This window comes from Nelumbo nucifera, chromosome 1 (genome assembly GCF_055504915.1).
Source record: "Nelumbo nucifera cultivar China Antique chromosome 1, China Antique-T2T, whole genome shotgun sequence".
In the NCBI taxonomy this organism is placed as follows: domain Eukaryota; kingdom Viridiplantae; phylum Streptophyta; class Magnoliopsida; order Proteales; family Nelumbonaceae; genus Nelumbo; species Nelumbo nucifera.
In genome coordinates, this window is record NC_142649.1 from 127,385,840 (window position 1) to 127,401,501 (window position 15,662).

The 15,662-nt window shown below is 37.1% G+C and overlaps 1 pseudogene across 1 annotated transcript; it reads left to right on the forward strand.

Moving 5' to 3' along the window:
• Positions 1 to 4,238: 4,238 nt before the first annotated feature.
• LOC104613104 (ABC transporter G family member 10 pseudogene) lies at positions 4,239 to 6,455 on the forward strand (annotated as a pseudogene). The gene has a single exon (XR_016080119.1). The product of XR_016080119.1 is annotated as an ABC transporter G family member 10 pseudogene (transcript).
• Positions 6,456 to 15,662: the final 9,207 nt, after the last annotated feature.

A 15,662-nucleotide genomic window follows, 5' to 3' on the forward strand; every position in this document is an offset into this window, starting at 1 on the left:
AAAAATTAAAAAAAAAAAATAAAAAAATGGTCAAAACCGTTTGAACGGTTAACCGGCCGGTTCAGTGGTTTGCTGATCAAAATCAACAGTTTTAGGAGAAAATGGAACCAGTCAGGTGACTGATTCCCGGTTTTTCCAATCCGACCATCCGGTCCGGTCCGGTTTTGAAAACCATGCTTTGCAGAAGTGTTCTGTTTGTAGAAACTTCTCTTTTTCCTTATTTCTTTTATGGGGTTGGGAAAATGAAGGCTCTGTTTGTTTGAACTTTGAAGTTTAATTTATTTGCACTAGTATGAGAGTACAAATGAGAAAATTGCAAATTCTGGGTTTCATTACCTCATTTGCACCGTCTACACCGTAAACAAACAAAATACAGTAAAAGTTGAAGCAAAAACAAAGCAAAATTTGCATTTCCATACTTCTGCACCAGTTCAAATGAAATTACACGGCAAACAAACCAGGCCTAAAGTCAAAAAGGTTCTGGGTATTGGTAGTTGGTAATGATAACATCTAAATAAGGTGAGTCTGGACATGGGAGGAAGGGTCGGCAAATTTGGTGATAAGTGAGAACCCTGAAGTCAACAAATAAAAAAAAAAAAAACTTTGGATTTGATGAAATAATGCATTACATTAGGCCTCAACGAAATGCAACAACCTCCCAGAACAAATTGAAGAGGAGAAAGCAATTTGTTGGTTGGCTTTTGTTGCTGAACATGTTGCGACGAGATGTTTGATTCTATTAGCTGGTTTTCAAGGGATAATATGTTTGATTCTAATAACTGGTGGTCTGGAATTCTAGCCACTAAGATGAGCTCATTTCTTTACACTGGTGTCCCGACCTTCAGGTTGAGTCAATTTTTTGTATTATTTTATATATATATATATATATATATATATATATATATATATATGCATTTGTACTGCTTCCAAATTGAGCATCAGGTCAATGAGTCAGTGGTTCAACTGTCTCGGTCAATGAATCATCATTATAAAAATTTTCAAAAACTAAACTAATACATGTGTCGGATGGATCAACAGTTCAACAAGGTAGTTCATCCCTCAAACCCATAACCCCTAACCCTGGTGAAGGCCAGATTCAATCCTAAGTCTCCACTACGACGGTTCAACTGTTTGGGTTGGTGGATTATTAATTGAGTTAATAATTTTTTGTAAATAGATCACTGGTCTGATAGTTGGGTCAATGATAGATTAAAAACACTGGCTTAAACAATAGATTAAAATAAAGAGATACACAAAGAGAAATTCTGAATTTAATTTTTTTTCGGAGATTACTTTTAGGCTGTGTTTGGTTTGAAGGAAAAGGTAGGGAAATCTTCAACCCAACACAGCCTTTTAAGTCTTAGACGCAAACGAAACTAATTAAACTAGCAAGCCCATAATTCTCGTGGACTTCGAAAATTATTCCCCACTTTTGGGACTCTTTTAAAATTAGTTAATGTGGATGTTGACTTAGGGATGTCAATTGAACTGGATTTGGTCCAATCCGATTCAGTCTAATGTGAGTCCATTATAAATGGATCGGGTCTAATCTAATCCAATGAATGTTTTGGATTTATTTGGACCGGTCCAATTCAATGTTTAGACTGTTCAATCTGTTTAAATTCATTTTGACTTAAATTGATTTCAACCCAAAGCCAGTTCATTGATACATATATTCTTATTTTATATCAATGGGCCAGATATTGGCTTAATCCAACCCAATCCAATATAAATTTGTTACGGATGGACCAGGTCCAATCCAATCCAATCTATTGAATTAGTCCAATCCAATATGTCTTATTGGTCTGCCCAATCCGTCCAAATCGATTTAAGACTGGACGGGGTCCAATCCAAAACCGGTCCGTTGACACCCTTAAATGTTGTCCTTTGCAACGAGCCCTCCATGTCTATGTGGAGGGACAGGCCACATCCGAGGAAACAGAATATCTGGATCTGAAAACCAAAAATTTTAAGTCCCATCGTCCATACTCTATGCTAGTGTTGCAAGGAAAACTTATCTGGACCCAGCCACAAATTCGAAGCAGCCCAATATATTTATGCAGGCCCACGACAAATGATTTGGTTGGGTCTTACTCTTACCTCTCCGGCTTTCCGACCATAAGGTTGTGTTTTTGCATAAAAATATTTTGGATTATAAGCATGATTTTCAAAACCGGATTGGAAAAATCGGCCTGACCAGTTCTGTTTTTTTCTAAAACTGTTAATTTTGGTCAGTAAACCGCTGGCCAATTAATCGTTCGAACGGTTTTGACCGTTTATTAATTTTTATATTTTTTTTAATTTTTTTTGTCAGAATAGACTGACTGTTTGAGTCAAATGATCAGACCGTTCGAACCGATAACCAAACCCCTGACTGGTTCGATTTTAAAAGCTACTGCTGTGGGAGGGTGAAATCTAATGAAAGGAGGAAGAATATTTTAGATGATAAAAAAAAGTGGGACTCATTTTGTGAGGCTCCAAGTTCCAATGCCAGACACCCTGCAACTGCGTATTTCACCATATCAACATAAATGACCTATGGATATTTTTTTTGATATTCGGTGCCATATACCATTAATAATTTCTCCCTCTGACCCTTTTTTTTTTTGATTTTGCGTCAATATTGAAACAAACCAGTTTATACATCAACAAGTCAGCGCTCAATTGGTATAGCCCATGAATATTCAAGTTCCGATCCAACATTCTCACACAACATCCACATAGAACGTGCCCTTTTTGACCACCTCCTGCTTCACGTTGATCATAAATCAATTACCCAGATTGAATCTTGAACAGCTTGTAATTGTAATTGCTCAATTTGAATTATGAACCATTAACCATAGAAAGCAGGAGCCCAAGCCCACCCAATTCTTCTCGTGATATGGTTGGCCAATCCAAACTTCCCAACTCAATTTAGACTTCATATTGTAAATTCATCAATCCAAACGGGAGTATTTATTTCAACCAACCCACAAAACCTGGACACAAAACCTAGGCCCAACCCAAAAATTTGTTGAGAGGGAATGATCATTCCCTTAAAATGGGGAATGCTATTCCATTAAGAATGAGAATGGGATTTTGATTATAATCAATCAAATGGTTGGAATTAGAATAGGTCATTCAGATTTGGATTCCAAACCCCTATTCCCAGGAATCAAATGGGCCCTAAATTCTATTAATTAGATATATATTTAATACATTTAACAATATAAAATCCATGTTTTTTTCAGCTAAACAAAAAGTGAAACCTTCTTCTATCCTCGTGGTGAGTTTATGGGTGCAAATGGATCAGATCCGGATCTGAGATCCAATCATATTTGGTCGAATTCGGATCCCCCTATTTGGATATTCGGATCGGATTCGGACCACGCCTATTTGATCTGGTATATATTATATATTTATATATTTATAAATATAAATATAATATATATACATATATGCTATTTATTTATTTATAAATATATTTTATATATTTGTTATATTATTTATTTTTTTATAAAAAACATGTATATATATGATGAAAATAATTAAAGTACTTGAAATTTTGTTTTTATTTTATTTAAATTAGTATATTTTATTTTTATTTTAATAATTTATTAATTTTAAAGAAAACAAATCAGATCGGATCAGATCTGAAGATTTGACTTACCAATAGGATTCAAATTTAAATTGAATCCTATCAAATCCGATCGGATTTTTGGATTAGATTGGATTCGAATATACCTTGATTCGAATTTGATTCGATCTTTTTACATCCCTATGGTGAATGAGCAATTCTACCATCCAGTTAAAGTGAGTTAACTCATTATATCAGAATTAAAACATAAAAAATAAAAAAAAAATAAAACCTAAACAATTATAAAAAATACATAAATTTAATAGAAACATATGATACATTTAACATCTTTAATATTATATATTCATCATATTAAAAGAAATAAATATAATAAATAAAACAATAATTTCATATACATAAAAAATAAAAATATTAAAAAATATATAAAAGAAAATTGAATAAGTGAGATTTCTATTGCCAATGACACACTACACTTCATTGTATGTCCTTCATTAGAAGGGTATAAAATAATGAGGTGAGCTTTCCTAGAAAAACTAAGGAACAGCATAAATATGGTGGGACCCTAAGTAATTAAATTGTATATTCTTTTTTATTAACACCACCAAAGTCCACAAGTTTTCAGAATCCCAAGGGCTAGCAAGAAAACAGAGACCCGACAATTAAAACTGTCACTTTGGGAGTTGGTATCTGCTCCTTACATTGGGCGCCTCACACCGACCTTACAGGCGCATCCCACTGAGAACATCTCCCGCCCTGTGTGAAGAACAGATCCCAATTGGAAATCGACGGCCTTGATGCAAATGCAAGCAACGCAACCCTGAAGTCTGAACCCACTGCCTGGCTGGTCAATTTTTCGGTTCACCTGAAAATCGTTGTAATTAGCTACCTTTTTATATTCGAATCCGTCAAATTCAAGCCCCACCAGAACCCTGGAAATGCCCTGTTTGGTGTGTTAGCTCATCTTCTCCCTCCACATTTCTCACATCTTCTTTCCCTCCCCTTGCACCTTCTCTGGCACAGTCTCCAGAATGGAGTTACCGGTAAGGACACCGGTTTCCGGTGGCCGGAAAACACAGTATAGAATAGAAACCAAGAAACTCTCTTACAGGTTATGTCGGCAGGTCGACGAATACAGATGGTTATATTGCCATGGGAGTTCTGGGTGCACTACTAGATTCGTTCTAAGGAATGTTGATTGTGTAGCGAAGGCTGGGGAGCTCACTGTAATTGCTGGGCCTAGTGGAGCTGGGAAGACTACACTGTTGGAAATTCTTGCCGGAATTAACCGGCCGGCTAAAGTTTCAGGTCAGGTTCTCGTCAATGGCCAGCCCATGGATGCTGCGCATTTTCGGAGAGTGTCGGGCTATGTCACCCAACATGACGCGCTCTTCCCACTGTTGACAGTGGAAGAAACTCTCATGTATAGTGCCCGTCTGAGGGGATGTGGTGGGCCTAGCGTGGCAGCAGCTAGAGTGAGAGAACTACTGAAGGAGCTGGGGTTGGACCATGTGGCGGGTTCGAGAATCGGTGGGGATTCCTCTCGTGGCATCTCCGGCGGTGAGAAGCGCAGAGTCTCGATTGGGGTTGATTTAGTGCATGACCCATCTGTTCTTCTGATCGACGAGCCGACGTCTGGTTTGGACTCTGCATCCGCTCTTCATGTGGTCTCATTGCTTAAGTCAATGGTGGTGAATCAAGGTAAGACAATTGTTCTGAGCATTCATCAACCCGGTTTCCGTATTCTCGAGCTATTTGATCAAGTTGTTCTGCTATCAAATGGAACTGTTCTTCACCATGGATCACTGTGTTACCTTGAGGAGAGGCTAAAGAAAGCTGGCCACTGTATTCCTCGACATGTAAATGTGCTTGAGTTCGCTCTTAGTGTGACAGATACTCTGGAGAAAGTTAATAGAGACCCAGAAGAAGATGAGCAAGAAGAGCAGCAGTTAATGAGAACTATATATGATTATGTTGAAGAAAAGCATCTATTCTATCCAAATTCTCGGTTTCAGGAGGTCTTAATTCTAAGCCAGAGATTCTGCAATAACACATTCAGAACCAAGCAACTTTTCGCAGCAAGAATGATTCAAGCCATAGTAGCCGGGGTAGTGCTGGGTACCATCTTCATGAATGCTAATAATGACAGAAGCTGGGCCCAGTTGCAGACCAGACTGGGCTTCTTTGCTTTCAGTCTCACCTTCTTGCTCTCCTCAACAGCAGAAGGTCTTCCAATTTTCTTACAGGAGAGAAGAATTTTGATGAGAGAGACTTCCAGAGGAGCCTACAGAGTCTCATCCTATGTAATTGCCAACACCCTGGTCTTCCTTCCTTTCCTTCTACTGTTTGCTCTTCTCTTCAGCATCCCCGTATTGATGTCGAATTCATTTGCTGCATGCTTCAGTGCTCTGGTGCCGAATTTCATCATGGGGACCTCCTTGATAGCTGGGTTTATGGGTTCTTTTTTCCTCTTCTCAGGGTACTTTATAGCAAAAGCCAGCATACCCAATTACTGGATTTTCATGCATTACTTGAGTTTGTTCAAGTACCCATTTGAGTGCTTTATGATAAATGAGTATGGGGGAGAGAAGGGGAGGAGAATGTGCTTGGTGAGAGAGGGAGGAGTATGCATTTTCTATGGGGATGGGTTCTTGAGACAGCAGGAATTGAGAGAGTTGCAGAAATGGAGAAATTTAGGGGTGATGTTCAGTTTCATTGTTGGGTACAGAGTGCTTTCTTATTTGATTTTGTGGTATAGATGTTATAGGACCAGAAATTAGAAGGGTTTCTTTTTCTCTATCTGTTAAATGGGAAAAAGGAAAGGAACAAATTAGGGGATTTTATTTGTTCAATTGGTCATGATATTTGAATTGATGTGTAATTATTTTTTTGACATTTATTTCATATTTGTTTCAATTATTGGATCTATGCAAATAAACAAAGTATTGTGCTAGAGCGTAGAGCAGCCAACCTGTGGTCATCTTCACCTCTTGATTTTGATGCTTAGGTGGGCTTATACCTGTTCGTTGGCTTGCTTTTTTTTATGTATAAACAGAATACATTCAGGCCCAATCAAAAATTTGAAAATACAAAACTTTTTTTTCTTGTTTATTCAATAAAAAGTGTTTTATTTATATTAAAAGCACTGAAAACTTAAAAATAATAAAGCATCTCATTATTACTTAAAAAAATAGAAGAGATACAAAGAAAATTATTGTATATATTTTTATGAAACAATATATATTTTTATTATATAACATATATTATCAAGTCGGGCTTGGCCTCAGGCCGTGTTGGCCCGTTGGCTACCTGACCCATGAACAGGTCTAGGTGGGCCCAAATCGGGATTAGTGGTTTCTGGGCAAGTCTAATCTATACTATATATTAAAACAAGGCTGACCACCTAAGATGGCCTCTCCTTGTTCCATTGTCCCAACTCAGCAATTCTAGAGGGGTAACTTATGAATCCAGATCTCCTGCCCAAGTCTACCCACATATCACCGCAGTCACACATGAGTACTGTGTCATCCTCCTATATATGATTATGCAGGGGGAGATGTTCTAAATTTTGCGGGCCTGATACGGGCCCGGGCCCGGGCTGGGCCTTAATATAAAACCTAGGTCCAAGCCCGGATTTTCCGGACCAGGCTGAAATGATCACCCCTAATTTAAACGTGTATTCTCCAAAATTTTGAAAAATTAAATGGCTCTGTATGTTTAGAACATTGGTTTAGATTATACGTGTTTGAAGTTAACAATTTTCTAATGATGTTAACCACTCTGTTTTTTTTTTTTCTTTTTTTGTTAGGCTTGAATTTTGAAGGTGGGTTTAGCCACTCTCACTTTCCTAATTTCTTGGGCAAATCTATACTATATTTCTTTATGTATATATATATATTATTTAAAAATATTTGATAATTGATGTTTTATATATTAAATAGAGATTAATAGAGATTTGTAGGAAATTAAAGATTTTAATCCTAGGGTCTTAGATCTTACCAAATTCTAATTTAGTACTTAATAAAATATAGAAAGTACTAAACCCTAATCTTTCCGTTCTCGGCTCTCTCTCTCACCAATTTCACAAAACCACCAATTGAAACTTATAAATTACAAGGTATAATTATTTAATTTCTTTTATGTTAGCAGCTTTTATTTTGATATTAAGTTTAAAGTTTCTTACAGGTTACTATAGGCATGAAATCTTGGCCTGGCCCGGCTTAGGCCCATGTAGGGCCGGGCTTGGGCTTATATTTTTAGGTCCATAATGCGGGTCGGGTCACGCCTAGGCCTAGCCTAAGCCCTTTGTTATAAAGACAAAGCCCGGCCCGACCCATGATTACCCCTAGTCTAAATGTGTACATCAATGTTCCAATTTTCTCACTAACTCCTAAAATATTTTGCTTTCCATTGTTATAACTTTCTATTTTCTTCTTCCCACATGGACTTGGCTACGAGTGCAAGTGGATCGGATTGTGATCCAATTTGATTTGAATGAATCCGATCCTATTTTTGTCAAATTCGGGTTAGCCCTCCGTCGGATTTTCAACTTGGATAATATGAGGTGATTGAAAATTGGATTGAATTCAGATCACCCCCTATATATATAAACATATTTACTTATAAAAAAATAATAATATATTTATTAGAATATTTATTTATATTACATTTTTTGTAAAATTTTTATAAAAAGACATGTATATAATAATATATATGATGAAAATACGTATTTTTTTGTTTTTCTTTATACATATTATTATATTTTTTCTTTTAAAATAATTATTAAAATTCTTAGAATTTGTATTAGATCGACATCCTTAAAGGATTCGAATTTGAATTACCATTTGGGAGATCCGGTCGGATCTCGGATGTGCTGTCGAATTAGACTACCGGTGTCAGATTTTAATATATAGTATAGATTTTTATCATATACTGGCGAGACTGCCGATTGCCGAGGTAGAATAGGTTGTTAGACAGGGACAACCTATATAGGCTGTAAAATAAAACCATTATGGAATTATACATGCTGTGTATCTTGGAGTTGTAAAGCCCTGAATATTAGACCCATTTTGGCAATGTAGGTTGAAGGAGATAAACATGGCCACCATGGACTCTGTTTATATATATATAATTTTCATTGTAGTTTTGGTTTCCGTCATGTAATTAATGATTTATTTGAGCGAATCTTTAATGCTTTCTTCTTCTTCTAGTTGCAAAGCAAAATTCTCCATTTATGCCAATTTTTGCATGAAAGATTTACCAAGAAATGACTTCTGATGAGGGTCGACCTATACCAAGTCCCTGTTGGCAGTGACAACTCGAAAGATGCTAGATGAGATGGACATGTCGAATCTACAAGATAAAACACATCAGACAATCTAGGGGAATGACCCAGGTAGGGGACTCTAACGGTCAAGGTAGTACTGAGCTGCCCAGGTGGAAGAGATGTGACAGATAGGAAATCGAAACAGAGAGTTGGTATGCAAAAGAGTCATCCTGAGGTCAGCGTGACACCTCAGCTTGTGGGCTGCCCAGGTCAGAGAGGTAGGTCGGTGTTCGGGGGTAGTTAATGGACATGCATTTTAGAGGTCCTGTAAGCCCATATGCCCGTCTACTCTTAAGCGAGATTGGAGTTAGCTTAGGTAGCATAAGTCAATCTGTCAAAGTGCATTCAAATGAGATCGTGCCACATGTGATGTCGAGATGTCATAAGACGGTTTTAGCTGGCACATGACAGCTCGTGATTGGAGGGTTATTTTACCCCTCACCAACTTCCATCAACAAGTTCTGCTTAGACTTTGAACTTTTGATTTCTTTTGCAATATGGGCCCATGTGTTGACATTACCTGTATTGTTGTAAGTTAAATTCAATTAATAATAATAGTTTGTAAAATTAATTATTTAGTTAATTAATCTTACTAATTCATAACATTATTCATTTAATTTCCATTTAAAATGGTTAACATAATATAAAAATCAAAATAATTATTGATTTTCAATTTTAACAATAATAAGCCCGAAACTAGATCTATTGCATTTTTGTGTGGATCTAATTTTTTAACTGTATACTACTTAGATTCTTGCCAGTGATGGCAGGCACGACCATCCTAAACCACTTATTTAGATCGTTTAGCATTTTTATAATTTTTTTTTTCATATTTCAATGAAAAAACCATTATCTGAATATTGTTTGGATTTTTAAGAATATTACTCAAATAATAATGCATTATCTAGACATTTGTTTGGATGTTCTTGCATAATATAACGATTTATATGCATAATCAGAATTCTTTGTTGAAATTTTTGGAATATTACTCTAATAATATGCAATTCCCGAACTTTTTTTGTTATATGGATTTGTAAAGTAGGGTATAAAAACATCATTTTCGCAAAATTAAGCACTTATTGGAGAAGAGGCTTGCAAAATATCCTCACCCCAATAAGTACTTAATCTAAGTATAGTGATTTGGGAAAGGGGTTGTCAAACAAAAATAAGTATTTTTTAAACCACTTATCCGCCAAACATAGCCAAAATAGTAAAAGGTGAAAATTAACAAAAAAAAAAAAACAGCTTCTTACGGTAGTTGTTAATTCTCAATGGACACTTTTTCAACAAAAGCAACTCTCATATCATTTTAAGTTTCGGACAAAACATCTTTCCCCTCCCCCCGCCCCCTCTCTTTTTCTCTCAGTGTTTTTGAATCATCATTGACTTAGGCAATTGGATTGTTTGGCCCGGGAACCGTCCAGGCAATCGGTTCTGTTTCACCTTTAAATCGGTCTTTGGCCAAAAATCATTGATTTGGTCAACAACCCATGGACCTGAGCAGTGGAATCGTTGACCCGTTCAATGGTTTTTTATTTTAATTATTTTTAATTTATAAATTTTTTAAGTTGGAATGGGTTGTCTGTTCGAATTGAACAGTCAAACTGTTGACCCAAAAACCGATGGCCAGAAGGTTCCAGTTCCGCGTTGGTTTTTATAACCTTGCTTTCTGATGGAGGATGATTTGGCCCGACCTACGAAACGGTGACACGTGGACCTGATTCAGCGCGAGTAACAGCTCAACATCGTGGCCTATTACGACCAAGTAATGAGCCCATAAAGCAGCTCACCGCATCGTAGCTCGTAAAGAAGGTGCTCGCCACAACGCGAGCTCCGGGTTCCCTGAGCTACCCCGAAGGGGATATTCCGAGGCAACTTTAGCTCGCGAGCTAGGGAAACCAGCTCGCTCGGGCCCCCAAGCAGATAAGCCGTCCCAAGGACCAATTCTACTAAGGGTAACCCTGAAATATTCCCAAGCTCGCTACAAAGTGGCTCACAAGTGCACAGCATGAGCGTTCCTCAGGAAGCTTCTATTTGACAGGTCGTACCGATCAGACTGCGCCACGTCCCTTAACTGATGGCGCAGTCTCTGTCCTTTCGATAGTCTGCGCCCATGTCTCTCGACAAACGGAGGCGTGCCTGCCCCTTGGAAATGTGTTACTCACCCGGGGAAGGAGTACGTTGCAACGGCCACCTGCGCAGACTGGCAGGTAACGGTTGTGGCAGGGGTCCAGTGGCGGTTACGCTCGATCTGACAAAAACGCCCCTATAAAAGCCCTCAAGGCAGAGGGGAAAAGGGATATTCAGACTTTGGAACACTTTAACATTCTCATACTCTAAACTGCATACATCTTTGCTCGCGAGCTAATCTCTCGAGCACAGTAATAAAGCGCGACATACACTCTTAGCTTTAGCACTCTTCTTTTCTCTTTCCCATGCGTTCTGACTTAAGCATCGGAGTATTCCCACCGGGTAAATCCCTGGGAATCCTTCTTTTCCGTCTTCTCAGGTGCCGTCCGACGCCAACAAGGAGCTAGTCAACAGACAGCTAGGAGTGTCCGGATCGTGCCGCATCACTTTCTCTCACATCTAAACCCTAATCCTTCAACCCGATCAAATAAATAATAATTTTGGGTCTGATAATTACAATGGGACACCAACATAGTTGTCAAGGCAACGCCTAGACAATAAGGCATTCTTGGAGGATCGTCTTGTCCAAATGCCTACATATTTGCATGTAAGACACCACACAACATTTTATATTTTTATTGTGTTATTAATAGTAGTACAATAGATATTATTATACTAAATTATTCATATTATGGGTTTTAGTATTAATATTGTTCTTCTTATACTAGTTTCTTTTTGTTATTTTCTTATTTGTTTGGGTTTAATTGATACATAAGGCGGTGACATAGTTTTGAACCCTTTAGGACTTTAAAACTTGAATTGATAAATAAATTGAAGATTTTATCCAATTGGCACACTTCTTCTGATCAAAACAAGGGCTCAACCCTTATGTTTTTTATGTTGCTTTCCTTTCTTGTTTTTTTACTCATAAATATGTTCAGTTTCTATCTATTAATATGGGGTTTATACTTTTTTCATGAGAACTATGGTGACTATTAATTAAAGATCACTACTTATTACTATGAAACCTAAGGATCTACCCTAGGATTTATGTTTTTTATTTTAAAAAACTCATTACCTAGGAGACAAGACGACAAGGCTCTCCTCTATCGCCCAACTTCGCCTTGGCGCCTTGAAAAGTATGGACAACAAATAAATATGAATTTGAAATAATAATATTCACAATTTACGTTTGAATGAAGAGTTCCTAAATAGAGAACTCTATCCTAAAATATTTGAATAGAGAACTACCAAAACTAAACTATTCAATATCCCCTTTCACTTTCTTCTCTCACCTCCTTCTCCCTTCTCATCTTCTATGTTTTTTTCACTCTTCCCTTGTCTTATGCAGTTATGTCGATCAAAGGGGATTCTAGAAATAAAGAAGAGACAACTAGTAGAACTTTTTTCTTTGGTTGCAAAAAGATGAGCAAAACTAAAGCCATTAGGCTACAATCTTAGAACTTGTGAATTTTGTTGGACTTGATCATAGGGTTAGCTTTGAAAATTGCTTCATGGCCCATGACCTTGAAGTCAAAAGTACAGGTGTAAATCTCTAGGTGCCTATGCTCCCCACAGAACATACTTCGACACTTGCACTTGAATCATAACACCCCAACTCATCTGTTATAGTACCAACACTTGTTCTTTACCTTCATCAATCCCTTTGCTCCAGTTTCCATCAAATTCAAATCTGCTGACAATGATGACGAAGTAGAGAAACCCAAAATAGAACAATTAAATACTACTTGGAATTGGAAATTGAAAATAGAGAAGGAAAATTTTTGTTTGGGTCAAAGACCAGAGTGACAATTGACTACAATCATCTGTTTCTTCATGGATCCAATATATCTTCCCCAACTTTGTTTCTTGCCTTCTCCTAAATGTTGAGTTAAAAATACTGGAATTATGGCAAAAAGAGGCAATTGGATTCTTGTTTACTATCGGAGTTAGGGTGGTAGTGGTTATTCTCACTATTTCGGTTGCTGAATAGGTAGTCTTTGTCGTAACTCGTAACTAGAGGTTAGACCTATTCATGGGCTGAGTAGCCCGATGGCCCGGCCTAGCCCATTCCCTAGTCAGGCGTGGACATGTTGTAAGTGCACGGGCTTGACCTCAGGCCCATAACACCAAATTCGATTGTTTTTTTGGGTCAAACTCGGAATTTGTCAAAAAAGCTTGACCTGATCTTGGCCTGGCCCGACTATTTTATATAATTATAAAATATGTAATATATATATATATATATTAATATATACATATTTTCATTTTTTTTCCTAAATAATCTTTCTAATTTCTAAACTCCCAAAACCCTAACCGAGCCTGACTTTCCCCTTTCCTCTTTGTTCATCATTTTCTAATTCTCAGTAGTCAACAACCATTGTTTTCTAGTTCTCATTCTCCCAAAACCCTAGCAACGGATCAACAGTCCAACATGTCTTCTTAAGCGTTTTCTTCTCTAGTGATCTCTAGCAAACGGACCAGCAGTTATCACTTCTCATTCTCAATTCCTTGTTCCCTCTCAATTGTTTTCTTCTCATTATCTTCTCCAGTGAACTCAAACTAACACCTCAATGTGTGACAATAAGCTTGACCAGGTACTCTTTCTCTCTTTATTCCAAGTCGGGCTTTGAGCTTTTTATGAGGGTCAGGCTCAGGCTTGGGCTTGAAGAAATTTCATTAATGAAGAGTGAAAGCGTGGCCTGAGCTCGGCCCATGAATAGGTCTACTAGATGCGTAAGCGAGCTGAGCCTATTCACAAGTGTGATGACATTGGTGCCCCATAATACATCCCAACTGTGTATTGAGAACATCTCCTAATGAAAAGTATGGAAGATGTTCCCAATGCACGTTGAGATGTGCATGTGGGGAGCCTCTAGGGTGTGCTCTATGAGGCACAAATGTGAACTCTTGGTCAGAAGGGGTGGAGCCAAGGGGGGACCCAGGGGATCCATGGCCTAGAAATCCCCACTTATATATTACTTTCTTCCATCTATATTTTCATCCTTCCCCCACTCCTCACCCCATTGGTTGGTCCCCCTAATGGCCCATCCAAATTATTCTTCCCACTCCCCAGAAAAAATCCAGCTAGGTTTTGCCCCCCTCATAAAAAATTCCTAGCTCCGCCCTTGTTTGCGAGATATTCTAGTTTGACTCACTAAATACTCAAATTTGGTTGGAAGTAGTGGAGTTTGAGTTGAGTTTAACTCGAGTTCATTTGGTAACATGGTTGTAAGGTTTTTCTTATTTTACATCAACAAAATAAAATTTACAAACTTCGAGTGCAGATGAAATAATCTACATCCTACTTTGGGGGTAATGACATTGAATGGCATGGACTTTCAAGTGTGACAACAAAGTACTTTGAACTTTCACAAATCATCACTCAAATCCAACATCGTTAATTAACATTACGGTGGGTGATAAAATTAGCTCAAGCTTAAACAACTTAATACTTGACTTGATTGCCCATTCACTATTTCAATAAGTGAGAGATAAAAATACAAAATTGTTGCCGAAAAACTTCAACCACCTAAACCATCATGACTTGGAGAAGTCCTAATAAGGTAACTTTTAAGTGGAGTAGTGAAGGATGTTGAATGGGGATGGAAACAAAATCGAGTTTTTCATGAGCTATTTGATCTCTGCTTGTGAAAAGCTCAATTTGGCTTGGTCTCAACCTCCTAATATATAGGCTTGTTTGTTAATTGAGTTGAGCTTGAGCCTAATAACACTTGACTCGTGAGTCCAATTAAGCTTTATACACACATACATACATACATATGTACATACACATATTATAATAATATTTTTATTTTTATATGTGTAATAATAAATATTATATATAATATTATTATTTTTTATATGTATAATTTTAATTTTTTATAGGAAGTTTGGTTCACATTCAAGCTTAAATCTCTAGCTTGAATTGAGCTTGAGCCTCATGGATTTTTCGCGAACTGAGCTCGAATAGCCAAAAGGCTCAATTCGACTCAAATCTACCCCAAGGTGATGAAAAGTATGTGTTATGACAGGAACAATAGGGGGACTAGGATATGGGTATGGATAGAGAGGCAGAGCAATTGAGCATGGTAAGAAGGTTGGGGATAATGATATTTTAAAGACCCAAAACGACTTGGAGGATGTTGTGGGAATTGTTAGTTAAGGCTGGAATTGAATCGAGCTCTAATTGAATAGTTTGGGATCGAATTTGATTCTAATCGAGTTTGAACCTTGGGGTAAGCTCAATTAGTATTCAAACTTGAGCTAGATCAATAAAAAGTTTGGCTCGAAAGCTTGCGAGCTTGACTCAATAAACACATACATACATAAATGCATACATATATATTATATAATATAAAAATATATTTTGTAATATATATTATAAATATATATATTTATATTTTATATAATATAAGAATTTCATATATATTTTATAGGGAAAATTTCTTAAACTACTTATAAAGTTTAAAAAATTGACTAACTATACCCCTACTGTTTTAGTATTGTCTTAAAGTATCCCTACTGTTTTTTACCATTATCTCACGACTATGGGAAGTCTCCACATTTGAATATGGCATTCTGAACGAATCTTCACCTTTTTTCTGGTGGAAATCTCTCCATCCTTACGCC